Source organism: Thalassophryne amazonica, chromosome 23 (assembly GCF_902500255.1).
Source record: "Thalassophryne amazonica chromosome 23, fThaAma1.1, whole genome shotgun sequence".
Classification (NCBI taxonomy): Eukaryota; Metazoa; Chordata; class Actinopteri; order Batrachoidiformes; family Batrachoididae; genus Thalassophryne; species Thalassophryne amazonica.
In genome coordinates, this window is record NC_047125.1 from 23,548,491 (window position 1) to 23,567,988 (window position 19,498).

Genomic DNA, 19,498 nt, shown 5'->3' on the forward strand with positions numbered 1-19,498 from the left:
GGGACCTCCGGCTCCTCCTATTGACGAGCCCATGCAGCTCGGACGAGTCGAGATTCCTGTATTGCCCCGACACGTAAGCGTCAAGAGAAATAACGGTGACGTAACTCCAAGTGTTCTTGGACAGGCAACAGAACCCACATAACAAAAAAAAAAAAAAAAAAAAAAAAAAAAAAAAAATTTAGCACACGTAAATGTTTGGTTTCTTTAATCAGGGGTTATACTTGTTTGGGGAGGTAGGGGCGTATCTGGTGGAGTGATAGGCGGTCAGAAGCCCGCCTGGGCTCACTTACCTGTCAATTGTGTATGTGTTTTTAGGTATTTTCTGTTTGGGTTGTTGGGTCGTTTTGTTTTGTTGTTTTTATTTCTCTACATTCCTAACCCCAACCTCACTTGCCCTTAGACCGCTTGTCTTGTGGGTTGGGGGTGGTGCAGGTTGGTCACGCTGAGCATTCTCAGAAGACCTCTGCCCCTAGGGGGGGGGTGTTAGAGGCGTTCTTTTTGGTTTGGTTAGGGCCCGGTTCCACTCCAGCCTCGGTGAGCCTTTGGACCGATTGTCATGGGTGTTGCCGGGGTGTGGTGCAGCGGAGACATGCCTCAGTCGGAGGGGTGGGCCGATCTGTTGCTGTTTGCCATTTCGGTAGTTCCACCCCTCCCGAGTGGCTGGGGTATGGTCGAGTTGGGGCACCGGACGTATTTCCGGTTCTCCGCTGCGCTTTGGGGTTGGAGCTGGGTTAGTTTTTACCTGTTCCCTTCTCCGGCTTACTATTTTGAGCCGTTTGCCGAAATAGAGCCGCCAAAGGGCTCTGGGAGGGACCTGGGGTCTTTCGGGGTGCCGGGGAGGGCAACGGGGTTTATGGTCGTTTTATATCCCCCCGGGGTTGTTTTGGTTGTCCTCCGGGGGTTGGTTTTTGGTTTTATTTTGTTTCCTTCCGGGTTCCGCCTCCAGGGTTGATGGGACGGTCCTCGGGGGGGAATTGGCTTGGGACCGGCCGGCCAAGTGTGACCGGATCTGGGGTTCCGGGGTTGTGGGGAGGGTGCCTCCTGGGGTTGATGATACGGTCCCCTGGGGCGCACCGTTTCACTCCATGTATACCTGGGGACCTTTGTGGGATCACGGTTTTGGCTGTTCCTCCTGGAACTGGCAATGAAGGCCTTCTGAGGGGGGGTTGGGCTCTGCAGGTCATTCTGGGGGGGTTGTTTGTTATTTTTCTTTTATGCATCTACGTTTGTACTGTGTTGTGGGACTGTGTTGGGTTTTTGTGTTTTGGAGTTTTTCTTTTCCTCCCGGGGTTTGATGGGACGGTCCCCTGTGGAGGTTTTGGGTGGGTTTTATGTTTTTTTTGTGTGAGTGGACTTGTTCTGGGGAATGTTTTGGGGCTTTTGTTGATTCCAGCCGGCCTTCCAGCTGCGGTGCCTGTCTTGCCGTCTGCTTCCTGACGTGGACCCCGGAGGGAGGGGCTGTTCTCGGGCCTGGTCTGTTCGGTCGCCGGGAGGCTTCCCGTTGATGGGGGGGTACTGTTGTGTGTTGGGGGGGGGCGTGGCTGGATGTTTTGGTGGTGTTTTCTTTTCTTTGCTCTCCAGGTGGCATGAGGGCTGATTTGTCTGTGAAGAAGGTGCTGGCTGAAGAGTCTTCACCCTCATCAACATCATGGAAAGCACCTGTGCTTGGTGCTCACGTGCAACCTGGACGACTTGCAGCTGAAGCAGATAATTGGATGGCGTTCTGCATTTAAGTCATGTGTGATTCAAGCAGAACTGCCGGGAACTCGACCTTGTGACGTTCGTTTGTGAGACGCTGAGGACCGCGCCTGGGTTTGACACATCGAGCCCGTGAAGCAGGGAGGGGTGAGGACACATGCTGTCAGCACACACGAAAGGTAATTAAGTGTTTAGGTACTTGTTGATAGTAACTTGGTGTTTTGTTACACAGTATACTGGAATTGTAAAGAGAATTGCGCAGTTTGCTTCTCACTGCTGTGGCGTGAAGGATAAGTGATCCTCCACTTGTTGTGAGAAGCTGCTCATTTGCATAAAGTAAAAGAAAGGACACTGACCTCAGTGTGTTGCTGGCAGCGTATGTTTATTGGAAGATATAGTTGTATCTGTTGACTTACCTCACCGTCTCTTTGCTTCACAGAGAATCAGTTTGTCGTGTCCACCTGGGGGGTGTTTGGCGGTGGTAGGAAGTCCAGGAGCGCCGGCTTTAATCCTTGCGGGCGCTGGAGAGCGAGCCACGAATCACTCCACCAGAGGGACGTTGTTTTTTATGTTTTTACACTTTTAAACACAGGTGTATAATAAATAGTTTTTGTTTGGAACCGCTTTCTGGTTATTTTTAGCGCTGGGTCCTGTCTGACGCAGGTTCGCTCCTCAATCCGCGTCGACACATAACAGACAGCGGAGGTTTGGCTTTACCTTATCTTAGGCATTATTATATCGCAGCCCAGTTGAGGCCGCTTGTCCTCTGGTGTGATGAGTCCTATGTGGCGAGGTGGAAGGGTTTGGAGCTTTCCCTGACTGAAGTGCCATTACAGTCAGTACTAGGCTGTGCACATTGTGCTAAAACAACTACAGCTAGGAAATTTTTGCTTGTGTTATCTATTAAAATATGGCTACAAGTTGTAAAGATGTTTCATCTCCAAAGACAAGTTAAAATCTTGGGATGGCCATTGTGTGATCCACACTTTGCACCAGCAGTTCATGATTTTAGATTAAACAATGGTCCCATTTAGGTTTAAGAGTCCTTAGTAGTATCATTTCTAAAGGCCAGATGGACAGTTTTCAGAATCTCTCACTCAGATTTGGTCTCGGTAAACATGACTTTTTCAGATATCTCCAATTACGCCATTATTTTGTTAAGGAAATACAATGTGTCTCATCCAGAAATCCCTCCAACCTAGTTCAAGTCTTTGTTAATATCTACAAAGGGTGTAATAAAAAAAATTGTAGGAAGAATTTATAAGATTCTGAATTCAACTAATAACGAAATGTATCTTCATGTGAAAAAACAATGGGATAAAGATTTGAAAGTTGAAATACCAGAAGAACTCTGATTGGAGGGATTGAAGTCTCAAAATTGTACAACAAACTCGCCTATCTGGAGAGACTTCTGCTGGAAAAGTTTAGTTCGTTTTTCATTACTCCTATTAGGAAATCAAAAGTCATGGGAATTCAGTTTTCTTGCTGGAGGGAATGTGGATCTATCGAAGCAGATCAAGTTCATATATTTGGTCATGCCCTGCCATAGTTCTTTTTTGGAAGGAGGTAATAAGTATGATTCACTCAGTACTGGGTATTCATTTGGACTTGTCATTTTGCTCTTTGTTCCTCTGTGTCTCTCCAAAGGGATTAGGTGAAATGGACTTGTACCTATTAAGGATTATTCTTGTTGCGGCAAAGAACGCCATCACTAAGTGTTGGCTCAAAAAAACATTCCTTCAATGTCTCTCCTAATACAAATTGTGACACACATAAGAACAATGGAACTTATAACATTCTGCCTCCACCTACAACAACACAAAGAAAAGTACTGGAAAAGATGGGACTGTTTTGTACAATCCATGGACACTGACAACGTTGACAAACTGTAAAAAATATCTTCTTTTTGTTTGTACTGCTGTACCTGCCCACGTTTGTTGTTTATGTATGCCATAAAACTTCTTTAAAAATAAAAAGTTAAAAGTGGACCTTTAATCTAGACTGAGAGGTGGGGGATTTTTTTCACGTTTTTCAGCATTGTTGTACGTCATGTCATCCTCAGAAAGAGACTTCAGGCACATTTGGGTAGAAAAACAAACGTTAATGAGTGTGGATCCGCTGTTTTTAGCGAGGACCCACACAGAGCGGCACAGAGTTTTAAAAAAAACAAAAAACGTAAAAATGTCTCAGTAGAGCTGCCGTCAGTGCGCTTTGAGAGACAACAATTGTTTTCAACTTGGAGTTGGAGCTGCGCTGCAGGAAACAGGTGAAACAGATATGTCTGCATCCCCGCAGCCTCCCTTCTCATAACATTCATCTCATGACGCTCTTGTGGTGAATGTAAGCCACACCCCCTGCACGCTTCCATTTCAAAACAACTTCTTTTCTCAATACTGTAAATGGTTTCTCACAGGAGTGGTTCTTAAACTGATCTGCGGTTTGCGGGTCTTGGGGTACAACAGCAAAATCGTCGTCAAACTTTGTGAAAGGAGATGGTGGCAATTTCGATAAAGTTAGAAAGATCTTCACAGATTTGAAGTTCATGGCTCAACAGATCTTAAGAGAAACGTTGTAGAAAAACAAACACTAGTTTCTAATCTCAGCTACAACCTTATTTTTATCCAGAAACTAGTGTTATTTGTTTTTCTACAACGTTTCTCTTCAGCTCTAATTGAGCCATGAACTTCGAATCTGTGAATATCTTTCTAACTTTACCGAAGTATGGCGGCATCACAGGTAAATTCCCTGAGGTTTTTTTTTTTACTATCCACCTAGAAACAGTTAAATTTACCATTTTAACCAAATAGAGAGTTTGTATTTTATTTGAGATGTAAGGTGCCTCAAGGTCTCCCTTTGACACGTACAACTTTATTTGAATAAACGTCAGTGTATTAGGTTCTTTTTAACAATAGTGGTTTTCAAAAAAACATGTCTCAGTTGGCCCATGTGGTATTAAACTGAATTAATTTGGATGACGATTCTCATATCAAGAGAATGTATGATGACAAATACAAAATTTTAAGGATCATGTCTCTGTATGGCTTTTAATTTTTTCTCTCTTTTCTTGTAAATATGAGAGTGCTAGGAAACACAACCATGCGGGTTTATTTAAAAAAAATTTTTTTTTGATAAATGTGCTCCTTTGGAATGTAATGAAACATGATTTGTGATTTGAATCTAGACTGTGTGTTTCCATGTGGATGATAAATGAATAAATAAATACATGATTGGTGCATGGTGTTGTGGTCCATTCTTGACCACTTAAAGGTGTTCAATATGTAAACCCTCATCTTCATCCTGGTCATTGCCAAACTTTGAATGAATACTTCATAGTCTGTTTATGGAATGCTGATTAACCCTCTGAGGTCCGAGGGCATTTTTTGGACAGTTCACTCGCCTGGCATAAATGTTTTATTATTGCTGTTAACAGCTCTCCCTGCATCCCACAATTAAGTTTTATGCCTCTTTTTTCAGGACAACCTGTGCTTTCAGAATATACGAGGTCTGTCCATAAAGTATCATGCCTTTTTATTTTTTTTTAAACTATATGGATTTGATTCATATGTTTTCAAGTCAGACAAGCTTGAACCCTTGTGCGCATGCGTGAGTTTTTCCACGCCTGTCGGTGACGTCATTCGCCTGTGAGCACGCCTTGTGGATGTAGTGGTTCCGCCCCGTCGTCGGATTTTCATTGTCTGGAAATGGCGGAATGATTTGGGGGGTTTTTCCATCAGAATTTTTTCAGAAGCTGTTAGAGACTGGCACCTGGAAACTATTCGAAAAATTTATCTGGCTTTCGGTGAAAATTTTACGGGCTTCACAGAGAATAAGGTCTGTTAGTACAGCTTTAAGGACCCCTTTAAGGACGCTCAGCACGCAGCGCTCCGAGCTGCGACGACACGGCACAAGCCACCGGACCATTTCTGAGCTGATGGCTCTGTGGATACGAGACCGTCGTGTGCTCTTTCTCTGATTATCACAAGAGCTGGACATCAGCCATTTTCCGGCAGATTTCACTTTTAACAAGAGATTTTGTCATGGAAAGCCACGCAGAGGCTTCGCGCGTCACGACCGATTCGCTTTGGAAGCGAGACAAAGGAACACCTCCGTTTCGGCGTGTCAGAGGATAAGTTTGGACATGTCCAGCTCTCCACAATTTCACTGATACTTACTGGACTGGTAAGCATTGAAAGCTGAGCTAGACAGGGTTCAAGCTTGTCTGACGTGAAAACATATGAATCAAATCCATATAGTTTAAAAAAAAATAAAAAGGTACGATACTTTATGGACAGACCTCGTATATGTTTTTGTTGTGTTTTATAAGTGTAATAAAGGTTTACAATCAAAAATAGGTAAGGAAAAAATAAAGCGAAAAATAATTTTCCACACACATTTATTCAAAACACACAGCAAACTATAATAAACAACTGTTTTGACACTTTATAAAGGTAATTTGAGGTCTTGTGAGAAAGATTGTGTTATGTGTCGGACGCAGCTCGGAGAACCGACCAGCGTTTGAAGGACCCAGTATGAAATAAGCAGAGCACGGTACAAAGGCTAACTGAATTTAATACATAACAGTGATAATAACAAAAAAGGTGCGGCCTGGCGTGGTGCGCTCCCAGCAGCGCTAACGGTCCGGAGCCAGAAGCTGTTTCGGACCCAAGGACCCCGCCGACACCCACCAGGTGGCCGCAACAACCGAGTCTGTGAAAGAAGGAACCATTATGTGAGTCCACACTCTACACACAGAACACTTAAAGGTGTACAAACAGCAAACACTTCCTGGCTTGATTGCTGATCAGCTTCCCAACCTGCAGGCATGGAACATCCAGTTCACAAAACTCCACCGCAGTGGAAGCTGATACATGACTAACAAACAGCTCAATACAATAAGGTGTGAGGGACACCACATTTACTGACTGTATAACTGTTAGTCACAAAATCTAACGTACCTCAGGAAGTGTGCTGACGAGCGTGAGACCTCCCCCTCCTCTTTCACAGACTGTGCATCAAACCTGGACGTTCTCAGCATCCGCTGTTGATGAGATGGCTCCCAAGACGACGATCTCACCCGTCTGGTCACAAGGTCGAGTCTCTGGCAAATACACACTGTGCACTCCAGTCTTAAATGCCAACATGTTCCACTCCATCCAGATGCACCACAGCTGTGAGTCCTGACGAGTCGCAGGTGATCAGGGTGAGGTCCTGACAGCCTCAGCAACACAGCCACTCAGTCCCAAATGCACGCCACCTGGGAGGAAAACCAAAAAACAGAAACAAACCGGCAGCCAGGCCCCCCCCAGCCATATAACAGATTGTACAAGAAAAAGGTTCAAACTGTTGTGTGGGCCGCTGAAGAGGAGGTACTGCTGGCCCACCACCACCAGAGGGCACCCTGCCTGGAGTGCGGGCTCCAGGCACCAGAGGGCGCTGCCGCCTCACAGGAGCAGCCGGGGTGACAGCTGACACTCATCACCTGTGACAGCTGTCACCACTCATCTGATCTGCATCGGTATATCAGCAAGACGTCATCTCCACCTCTTTGCCGAGATATCGTTCTACCTGAAAGGTAATATCCTCAGCCTGACTGCTTGATAGAAAGCCCTTTTTGTGATTTTTGTGAGTGATAACAGACTTAGGGAGAGGTAGAGGTAGCTTCCCTGCCGTGCAGATTGCTGGGTGCAGACGCACCCACGTTTAATTGTGTTTTTGTTCCTCGCCAGCAGTACCAGGTCCGACACGCGGAGGCAGTGGCCACCTGGGAGTTCGGGACTTGGCGGCTCCAGTATTCCCGGGGTCTGGTGGCGGAGGAAATCGTGTGGTTCCGGTTCTGCTTTGGACAGGCGTCTCCTATCTTCGAGCCTGCCCACACGACACCTTGTAATTTGACCTTTGATCTATTGTGTAATCTGTTGTGTTTGTTGTGCATGTTCGCAACAGTAAAGTGTTGTTATTTGACCTATTCCATTGTCCGTTCATTTGCGCCCCCTGTTGTGGGTCCGTGTACTTACACTTTCCCAACAGGATATCTCGGCCAACGTCATGGATCCCGAGGGGCGTCAACCGGCTGTTGAACGGCCAATGGAAGAACAGGGCGCACAGGCGCCCGCAGGAGGAATGATCGGTGAGTTGCAGCGGATCCTCACCGTTTTCACGGCTGGTTGGATTTAATGACCGAGCAGAACGTCCTCCTTAACCGCAGGGTGAAGGCTCTCGCCGTGCAGGTGGAGGCGCGCCCTCAGGGCGCTGCTGCGGCTCTCCCTCCTGTCGACCCTGTGCGTAACAGTGACGTTCCACTGGTCGTTCAACGACCCCTCCCACCTTCCCCTGAAGCATACATAAGCCCTCCAGAGCCGTACGGAGGTTGTGTGGAGACGTGCGCGGACTTCCTTATGCAGTGTTCGCTCGTCTTCGCACAACGTCCTGTCATGTACGCGACTGATTCTAGCAAGATAGCTTATGTAATTAATCTGCTTCGCGGCAAGGCACGCGCTTGGGCTACAGCGCTTTGGGAGCAAAATTCACGGCTCCTTCTGACATATGATGGGTTTGTGAGGGAGTTCAGAACAGTGTTCGATCACCCAAATAGAGGAGAGACCGCTTCAGCCGTGCTGCTGTCAATGAGACAGGGGCGCCGGAGCGCAGCTGCTTATGCAGTCGACTTCTGCATCGCGGCTGCGAGGTCCGGCTGGAATAACACTGCCCTCCGCGCCGCCTTCGTAAACGGACTGTCGTTGGTCCTAAAGGAGCTCCTGGTGGCTAAGGACGAACCGCGGGATTTAGACGGGCTTATTGATCTCGTTATACGATTAGACAATCGGTTAGAGGAACGCCGTCGGGAGCGAGGCGAAGGACGTGACCGGATACGCGCCGCCCCTCTCCCTTCAGGGTTTGAAAAGGGGCCGCCCTCCCCACGCTCCACAGCCGCAGCGCTTTGTGGGGCAACAGCTCTCCCTGTTGACGTTGTTAGGGAGACGCACAGGGCCAAAATGGGAAGGCTGATCCGTGGAGAGTGTTTTCTCTGCAGCTCAACAGAGCACACACAGAGAGACTTCCCCAAACGGCCAAAACATCAACACTCACCCTTAGAGACTGGGCTAAGGGGGGGTCAAGACATTCAAGTGAGACACACACAAATTGCCACACGACTCCCAGTCACAATCCTGAGGGGATTTAACCCTTCAAGCCCGAGCACTGGTGGACACGGGGTCAGAAGGGAATCTGCTAGACAGCAGATGGGCAAAGGAGGTAGGGCTCCCTCTGGTGGCGCTTCCTACGCCATTGCAGGTGCGGGCACTAGATGGCACCCTCCTCCCTTTACTCACACACAAGACACCACCAGTAACTCTGGTGGTGTCTGGAAACCACCGGGAGGAGATTGAGTTTTTTGTAACTCCTGCCACCTCCCGCGTGATTTTGGGCATCCCATGGATGTTAAAGCACAATCCCCGGATCGATTGGCCGTCTGGGGTGGTGGTTCAGTGGAGCGAAACCTGCCATCGGGTGTGTTTAGGATCCTCGGTTCCTCCCAGTTCCCAGGCTAAGGAGGAGGTCAAAGTCCCGCCCAATCTGACGGCAGTGCCGGTTGAGTACCACGATCTTGCTGACGTCTTCAGCAAGGATCTGGCACTCACCCTTCCCCCGCACCGTCCGTACGATTGTGCCATTGATTTGGTTCCAGGCGCTGAGTTCCCGTCAAGCAGGCTGTACAACCTCTCACGACCTGAGCGCGAATCAATGGAGACCTACATCCGGGACTCATTAGCTGCCGGGCTGATCCGGAACTCCACCTCCCCGATGGGGGCAGGTTTCTTTTTTGTGGGCAAGAAAGATGGCGGACTTCGTCCATGTATTGATTACAGGGGGCTGAATGAGATTACGGTTCGCAACCGATACCCGTTGCCATTATTAGATTCCGTGTTCACCCCCCTGCATGGAGCCAAAATCTTTACTAAACTGGATCTTAGAAATGCGTATCACCTGGTTCGGATCCGGAAGGGAGACGAATGGAAGACGGCATTCAACACCCCATTAGGTCACTTTGAGTACCTGGTCATGCCGTTCGGCCTCACAAACGCCCCCGCGACGTTCCAAGCATTAGTTAATGATGTCTTGCGGGATTTCCTGCACCGATTCGTCTTCGTATATCTAGACGATATACTCATCTTTTCTCCGGATCCTGAGACTCATGTCCAGCATGTACGTCAGGTCCTGCAGCGGTTGTTGGAGAACCGGCTGTTTGTGAAGGGCGAGAAGTGTGAGTTCCACCGCACCTCTTTGTCCTTCCTGGGGTTTATCATCTCCCCCAACTCCGTCGCTCCTGATCCGGCCAAGGTTGCGGCGGTGAGAGACTGGCCCAACCCACTAGCCGTAGGAAGCTGCAACAGTTCCTCGGCTTTGCTAATTTCTACAGGAGGTTCATTAAGGGCTACAGTCAGGTAGTTAGCCCCCTGACAGCCCTGACCTCACCAAAAGGTCCCTTCACCTGGTCGGATCGTTGCGATGCCGCGTTCAAGGAGTTGAAACGGCGCTTCTCGTCTGCACCCGTTCTGGTGCAGCCCGATCCTAGTCGCCAGTTAGTGGTTGAAGTGGACGCCTCGGACTCAGGGATAGGAGCTGTGCTTTCCCAGAGCGGGAAGACCGATAAGGTCCTTCACCCGTGTGCCTATTTTTCCCGCAGGTTGACCCCGGCCGAACGGAATATATATATATATATATATATATATATATATATATATATATATATACACGAGGTCTGTTAGAAAAGTATCCGACCTTTTTATTTTTTTCAAAAACTATATGGATTTGAATCATGTGCGCTTGCATCAGACAAGCTTGAACCTTCGTGCGCATGCGTGAGTTTTTTCACGCCTGTCGGTTGCGTCATTTGTCTGTGGGCAGGCTTTGAGTGAGCACTGGTCCACCCCCCTCGTCGGATTTTTATTGTCAGGGAAATGGCTGAGAGGCTGCCGCTTTGCTCCATGAATTTTTTTTCAGAAACTGTTAGAAACAGCCAGTTGGAAACCATTCGAAAGATTCAGATGGATTTCGGTGAAGATTCTGTGGGTATCACACGGATTAAGGTCCATTAAAACTGGATTAAAAATGGCCCACGGCGGCGGAGGACGCACTGCGCCCCGAGCGGCCATCGACAGGTTGGAACGAGCATATCACTTCCAAATTTAAGGCTCTGTTGATGCAGGACGTCGTGTGACTAGTAGAGAAGTTTCAGAAGAGGTTGGAATCAGCACTTTATCGGCACATTCCACTGTTAAAGGAGATTTTGAAATGAAAGATGTGCGGATGGATTCGCGCCGCTCACAGCCGCTGGACAAACAACACCTCCATGTTGGAAGTCTCACAGGACAAGTTGGAACATGCCCAGCTGTTAAACAATTTCTCGGATACTCACTCGACTGAAAAGCCACCGAAAGCCACCTGAATCTTACGAATGGTTTCCAACACGGAGGTGTTTTTTTGTTGAGCGTTTTTTTTTTTTGTTGAGCGAAATCCTCCGCACGTCTTTCATTACAAAATCTCCTGTAACAGTGGAATGTGCCGCAAAAGTGCTATGTCCGGCTCTCTTGCCATTTCTGTGGTAGTCACACGATGTCCCAGATCAACACAGCGTTCAGTTTAGAAATGATCTGGTTGTTCCAGCCTGTCGATGGCCGCTCGGTGCGCCGCGCCCTCCGCCGCTGTGGGCCGTCTTTAAAAAGGTTTTAACACTCCTTAATCCGTGTGACGCCAACAGAATCTTCACCGAAATCCATCTGAATCTTTCGAATGGTTTCCATCTGACTGTCTCTAACAGTTTCTGAAAAAAATTTCATGGAGCAAAGCGGCAGTCTCTCAGCCATTTCACTGACAATAAAAAATCCGATGAGGGGGGTGGACCAGTGCTCACTCAAAGCCTGCCCACAGGCAAATGACGCAACCGACAGGCGTGAAAAAACTCACACATGCGCACGAAGGTTCAAGCTTGGCTGATGTAATCACACGTGATTCAAATCCATATAGATTTTGAAAAAAATAAAAAGGTCCGTTACTTTTTGGACAGACCTCATATTTCTATATACTGTGAATGATTCTTGTTTTTCATTTCATTGATCAATAAAAGGTTAATTTAAATTATCTTATACCTATAAATGATACGCCAATATGATTGGATAAAACACTAAAGAATAAATAGCAATACACCCTTTTCGCTGGTGGGTAATATTTTTCATACCACCCGAGTAATCAGCCAATCCAGACAGTGGAGCGGCGCCACGACGAAGAGGCGTGGTCAGAGGAACTGTGAAATACTGGTGAGTCACTATTAATAATTTCTTACGTGTCCAACCTCGTAGGTTGATGGTTAAAATTAAATTCGTTAGTTCTAAAAGTCATCATAATTATTTATAGGAAAACGGTTTTTTTTCTACTAAGGTTTGAACTTTGAGTCTTTACACAGGAGAGAAAAGTGAGAAAATGTTAATGCCTGTTTGAGAAAAGTGTATAAAGTGTGTAGTGAGGGTTTTACAGCCTTAAAACATCTATAATAATTGTAAAAAATAACACTGACTACGTTGCGGATTTCCCCTATCACGGGTTATTTTTAGAACGTAACTCCCGCGATAAACGAAGGACCACTGTATATGATAAAATCGTTATCAAGTTCTTTACCAATGAATATGGCAATCAATTAAAGTTGTAAAGTTTAAAGTTTCGCTCCATTCATCCCGGAACATCTCATGGTGGTGGAGCAACGGCAGGGACGTCTTCCTGCTGTCTTCCTGCTGTCCCCTGCAGCTGACCTGAATGCCCCTGCATTCTTCTTAGTCAAAGCCAGAAGTTTCCCTGCTCAGCTTCCTCAGCCAGATCTTTCAGGGCCTTTATATGAGTTTGGGGCCTTTGATCACCATGCTCTTCAAGAAGCGCTGGGTGGATGCTTCCATGGACCCCCTGCAGGCCGACTTCCACCAGGCAGCTGACCACCTAGCCTCTCTGCACTCCGTTATCAGATCCAGGTAATGGTCTTTATTCCTCTCTAAGGCTGCCTCCATTCCTCAATCCCATGGGACAGTGAGCTCTGCCAAGATCACTGCCCTAGGTGTGGCAGACTGAAGAATAATGTCCGGTCAAAGGCAAGTTGTGGTGGTCTCTGTTGGAAACCCGAGCTGCCGATTGAGGACCACTCTCAGGCTCCAGTCACAATTGCCTGACAGTGCTGCTCTCAGCAGAGTGTTGCTAGAAGTCCTTCCCCTGAAATGGATCAGTTGGCTTGATGTCAATGATAGGCGTTCCCTGGCTGTTTCCACCCTACAAACCTCCACGATCTCCGTCAGCTTCTGCAGGACTCTGTCATGACACCACCTGTACTGACCCTGGGTCAATGCTGTTTTACAGCTTGACAGGATGTACTGCAGGCTCAGATATGGGGCACTGGAGAGTTGACAGCTCTCCTCTGAGCCATACCACAGACAAAGGTTGCTGAGGCTTGGTAGGGTGTCATAGGTAGACCTTATGAGGAAACTCAGCCTGGCTTGGGGGATCTTCCACTTATCGGCCCATCCTATGGTCCTTCGAGTTACTGCCTCCCAGGTCATCCATCAGCATCCTTGCTGGGAATGGCTAAGGTCTTTGATCTGCTAGAGCTCCTCCTCTGTCCTGACTACCTCAGAGATCACTAGCTCTTTCTGTTCCTTTGTTTTGGCTTTAAACTACCTCTTCAGAGCAGTCCCCTACCCCAGGACAGTTCTCCCCGACTGCACCCTGTCAACAATATCTTGGTATTTCAGCCTGCTGCTCTCCACTTGCGACCTGTTCGGACTGGGGCTTTGATGTTCTTCACAGATGAGTCAGACGAGTTTCTCAACTCTAGGACAAGCCTCGCTTTCTCCTGTCTGTAGCCCAACAGGATTGACCTCAGTGGCAGTTGAAGTGCATTCTGTTGGGAAAGTGTAGGAACACGGACCCACAACAGGGGGCGCAAATGAACGGACAATGGAGGAAGTCAAATAACAACACTTTACTATTGTGAATAAGCACAACAAACACAACAGATTACAACAATAGACAAAGAACTCAATTCACAAAATGTGTCACGTGGGCAGGCTCGAAGATAAGAGACGTCTGTCCAAAGCAGAACCGGAACCACACGATTTCCTCCGCCACCGAACCCCGGGGATACTGGAGCCGCCAAGTCCCGAACTCCCAGGTGGCCACTGCCTCCGCGTGTCGGATCTGGTACTGCTGGCGAGGAACAAAAACAGTTAAATGTGGGTGCGTTTGCACCCAGCAACCCGTATGGCGGGAAAACCACCTCCACCTCTCGTCGGAAGAATGTCTGCTATTTAACGCACAAAAGTAACAAAGTGTTAATGTCAAAAGACAACACAGTCGGCTGAGTACTGTACCTCCTAGGTAGAGTGATATCTCGGCAAAGAGGTGGAGATGTCGTCTTGCTGATATACCACTGCTGATCAGATGATTGGTGACAGCTGTCGTAAGTGACAGCTGTCACCCCGGCTGCTCCTGTGAGGCGGCAGCGCCCTCTGGTGCCTGGAGCCCGCGCTCCAGACAGGGCGCCCTCTGGTGGTGGTGGGCCAGCAGTACCTCCTCTTCAGCGGCCCACACAACACATTCCTCCCAAACAATCAAATGCTGGTGAGGCATCACGGTAAGCCCAGCCACTTCTTAATATAGCTATTGGCTTTTGAGTCCATCTTCTGCACAGTGGAGGTGGTGATTTCACACATCTTGAGAGGCTACATCAACCGCCTGTATAAGGTGAATTGGTAGCACCAGCTCTTAAATTTTCCCAAAAGATGGCTCTCGTCCATCTGTGTCAGACCATCGGTAAGTTGTGTCATTACTGTATTAGCCATGTGCTTGTCTGACAAGGTCGGCTGTACACAGTTTCCCAGGCTCCGGACGAGTTGTTCTGCCAGTGTTGGGATCTTCTCATTGTTCACTGTGAATAAGATGTGATCATTTCTGACTCCTTTGCGTATGGAGAGACTGTGGAACAGCTGGTTTATCCTCATCCTGGCCCGACTCAGGAATTCTTCTAACCTCTTCATTAGCTGGTTGGTACAGGCTGCTGTTTGAAGAAGGGTGGTTACATCATCCATGTAGCTTCAGAGGGCTGCAGTCCTTAGCCTGACTGTCCTCTCACCCCTCAGACCATCTGTCTCCCGCCGATGAGAATAATTTCAAAAACTGCTGTGAAGAGGATGGGAGAGACTGAGCAACCCACTGTGATGCCTTTCTCTAGGTCAGGGGTGGGCAACTGTTCCAGAAAGGGCTAAGAGGGTGCAGGTTTTCTTTGCAGCCACTGACTCCACCAGGTGATTTCACTGATTAATATCACTTTGAGCAGATGGAATAAGTTAATCAGTGAAATCACCTGGTGGAGTCAGTGGCTGCAAAGAAAACCTGCACCCTCTTGCCCCTTTCTGGAACAAGTTGCCCACCCCTGCTCTAGGTGGTACCAGTCTGTTGTGATATCCTGTGTTGTGTAGCAAACAGTGAAGCTGATGAAGTAGATGGTATATGGAAGAGTTCTAGGGCAAAGGTGATTAGCTGATGGGTACAGAGCCATAAGCATTCTCCAGATCCAGCCAGACTACATGGAGATCTTGTTTTTTCACACTTGGCTGTCTGAATCTGCTCCCAGATCATGGCTGAGTGTTCCACACAACTGGGGAACCTGGGACACCTGCCTTCTGCAATTGGTGTTGATGAAACAGTTGTTCAGGAGGTAGTTGGTTAGACACTTGGCCACCTCAGAAAATAATATTTTCCCTTCCACATTTAGAAGTGCAATGCCTCTAAACTGGCAGATGTTGCAGGAATTTTGTTCTTTTGGGATGAAGGTCATTAGTGCTCGACTCCATTCTGAGGGGATGTTTTGGACCTTCCAAGCTACTCTCATCAGCGAGTAGCTTCAGCACCATGGGGCAGTTTTTATAAATCTTATAGGGCACACCAATGGAACCTGGTGCAGAGGCACACCTTGCCTTGTCTACCACGAACTTGACTTCAGACCATTTAGTGGAGTCGTATTAAACTCAATGGCTGGCTCAGAAGGATGGGGCACATGCCCTGGTGATCCAAGTGGGATGTTCTTTTCTTGGTCGGTTAGCTGATTCTTGATGTGTTCCTCAAGTTCCTGCTCAGTAGCTTCCAGCCTTCCACTCTTGTTCTCTTCCAACAGGTTCTGGGGCATATCTAAAAGGATCCCAAAAGAACCTTACCCATTCCTTCTCTTTCTTCCCTCTCCACTTCCAGATCCACTCTGCCCTTCTCAGAGTCGCAAGCCTCCTTCTGATCTGAATTACACAACTCTTATAAAAGGACTGTCAGGATAATACATTTGAAAATTTTGTTAAATATGTCTAAAAACATCCACTGTGCAAATATTTCACAAAGAGTTCACTGACGAAGATGTCGGCATTCAGCCTCACTGTGCAGAAGAAGAATCGCCCTGATCATCAAAGTCTGATAATCAACAGGGTCAACCGAGTGTTAAAGGTCAGTTAACCTACAAAGTAAATCTAAACAGAAGAATATCTAAGCCTTACGCGTAGCCAGGGGCGGGCCTGGGCCCGCCCACTTGTCAGCCAGGCCCGCCCCATCCAATGAGAAGGCTGAGTCAACACTCGACAGTCACATGTTGTTGCTTCATTGTATTCCTATGATATGGTATTGCATTAGCACTGAGCGACAATTAATAAATTTTGTCAAAAAAATCTGGTTCATCTTCTGTGATTTGTATTAATTCATTTTCAGAGTACAGTGGTTCCCCGCTATAACGCGGTTCACCTTTCGCGGCCTCGCAGTTTCACAGATTTTTTTTAGTGCAATTTTGCATGCTTTTTTTTTAACGGCGCATTGTGTTCTGCGTCCTTATCAGGTGAGCCGGTCGCGGCACCGGTCGGCATCACCGTGATTGCTCTCACTGCCTCCGATGCGCTTTCTGCGAGCTCGGTAAATGCAGCAGCGGGCCACCTCCTCCTGTCTGCTGTGCGGAATTGCGCCAAATCTGACAACAGGTCCAGAGACTACGCTCGCTGTTTTGATGCGGATGTTGACCACAGCTGCAGAGCTCCGTGGCCACCGAGAGAGGACTTGGATTCTTTGCGGGGTCCCACATCCGTACCTCGGGAGGCAGTGAGCGGGGGAGAGTACGCGCATTGTGTTCTGCGTGTGTCTGTTTATAATCTTCTCGCACAGAAGAAAAAGAGAGTGTTTACACAAGAAAGAAAAGTGAGAAAATGTTAATGCCTGTTTGAGAAAAGTGTATAAAGTGTGCAGTGAGGGGTTTTACAGCCTTAAAACATCTATAATTCCAAAAAAATAGCGCTGACTACTTCGCGGATTTCGCTTATCGCGGGTTATTTTTAGAACATGACTCCCACGATAAACGAGGGACCACATTTTTCCTCAAATAAATAGTCTTCTGCGGGCCCTCATCACAATGCCAATAACAACATGCACCGTCGAACGGCTGTTTTCTACTGTTAATCGGATAAAAACGTCCACCAGAACATCCATGTTGACTCACAGACTGAATGCACTCTCCGTGCGTTCCCTTGAAAGAGAACTGACCGAATCGTTGGACTATGATGACGTGATGAGAGTTCAACAAAAAACCCCGTCGTCTCCTGCTGTAGCATGCATTAAAAAGAATCATCAAATGTAAGTGTGAGACCATTAATTACTTTTTTCTTCTAAATAGGCCTAATTGTTAATATTATATTGCAACTGCCACGAATCATGTTGGTGTCCGTTCTGATGTTTTTTAATTTGGCCGCTGAGCCATGGTTTCCATTGTTTATCAATTTCATAATTGGCCACCGAGCAAACCTGTTTTCATGTTGCGGATATATTTTGAATTTTTAATTTAAAGGACTTTACATGACTAAGTGTTGCGTTGCTGCTTGCACTGTCCATGGGGTGCTTGTGTCTGACACTTTGCGTCTGTGTAACTGTGCACACAGCGTCTGTGCAGTTGGCTGAGATGTGTTCATCATTAACTTGGAATTCATTTTTGAAACAATGCCTTATTTAAATACCTATTGACGTTTTGGGTTTAGGCCGAGCCAAGTAGGCTACCAGACTTGCACTGAATGTGTGTGTGTGTGTGTGTGTGTGTGGCGCTGCACTGCAGCTTGCATTATCCATGAAGAGTACTTGTGTCTGACATGGCGTCTGTGTGCTCACTTTGCCAGTGCTGTAGGCTAAGTGATAACGTTGCTTGCGATGTCCAAACGAGGCATACTTTTTCAAACTGTGTATTATAATACCTACAACCTTACCTACAACCCCAAAGGTTGGGCCCGCTGATTTTTTCTGGGCCCACCCATTTTATGATTTCTGCCTACGCCCCTGATCTAAGCTCACATTTTTAATTTGTATAGCACCAATCATAATAAAATCATCCTCAAGGCACTTCACACAACAACACAGAGAACACAACAAGAATAAAAGATAAAAACGTGATAAAAAAACAACCTATTAAAAAAGTACAAAAAAGTATCAAAATAAAATAGAATATACATAATACCATAATAACATACATAAAATACCTATGATAAAACAGGGGAAAAGGTGGGTCTTGAGCTTATATGTAAAGTCTCGACAGTGTCGACTGCCTTATGTGCAGCGGGAGATCCTTCCACAGAGCAGGGGCCATGACATGAAAAGGCTCTGTGACCGGTGGACTTTTTATTCACCCTGGGAACACAAAGAAGTCCCAGGGTTGAGAAAAAGTCTGCCGGTTACAGATAAAGATACATTTGAGTATATGGCTAAAGGTCAGCAAAAAAAAAAAAAAAAAATCATAATACAATTTCACTGAAGTGGAACACTGATGATATTACCTTTATAACACTATAATTTGCCACACACTGTACTGTTTGTATGTCTGTTTGATTCTTCTCTCCTCAGAAGCTAATCAAGATATTTCCAAACAAATTTGGCAGATTCATGTAATTTTGTGCCTTGAATACAAAAATACCACACAGGGTTTGTTTATAATTTGACTATAACAGTTATGGTTTCTTTAATTAATTAAACCTTGTATTTTCTCTCCACTCGTCCATGATACATTTCTGTGGAGTCATACCTCCATGAAATAAGGTGATGCCACACTGCCTCCAAGTGTTCAAGATCTGAAGTAAACTGAGATGAAGATGTTGTGTCATAAAATCCATGTGCTCATTTGGCTGTTGTCTATCCCGCTATACCTGCAGAACTTTTTCAGATTGAGAGGACAGGAATTGTGAGTCACAGTCTCAATGAGTCGTCCATGACAATAAAATACTGGCTTCCAAACTGTCAATCACTTTATCTGTGGGAGGTGCACTGTGAAACTGTATAATTGCATGTCCTGCATGATGTTACATGCTCAACATTGTCCAAAATAAATATAAAAAAACAACCTTTTTGCCATAAACAAATAATCTGAATAAATTAACCACCTTTTCCATCATGGTCCTGGAGCAGGCAGTCTCACTACAGCTTTCAGACATTAACAGAGACTTGTCCATGTCTCGTGATGTCACTCCAGATTGACCTCTTGCCCTCTGTTTCAGTATAAAATCTGAACTTGGCATCTAAAACTGAACCAGAAGGACTTGAAGCAGTTGCATTGTGTGTTTGTGGATTTAGAGAAACACTTATTAGAGAGTGTGGAGATGGGAGTTGTGGTATTGCATGAGGAAGTCAAGAGTAGCACAAAAGTCTCTGAGGGTGGTGGATGCTATGCATGAGGTCATCACTACAGCGATGTGATGTGGTGTTCAGA

The 19,498-nt window shown here is 46.7% G+C and overlaps 1 pseudogene; it reads left to right on the top strand.

Annotated features, from left to right (window-relative positions):
• The window catches only part of LOC117505409, a 30,354-nt pseudogene extending 17,446 nt beyond the window's left edge, over positions 1–12,908 (top strand).
• The last annotated feature ends 6,590 nt before the right edge of the window (positions 12,909–19,498 follow it).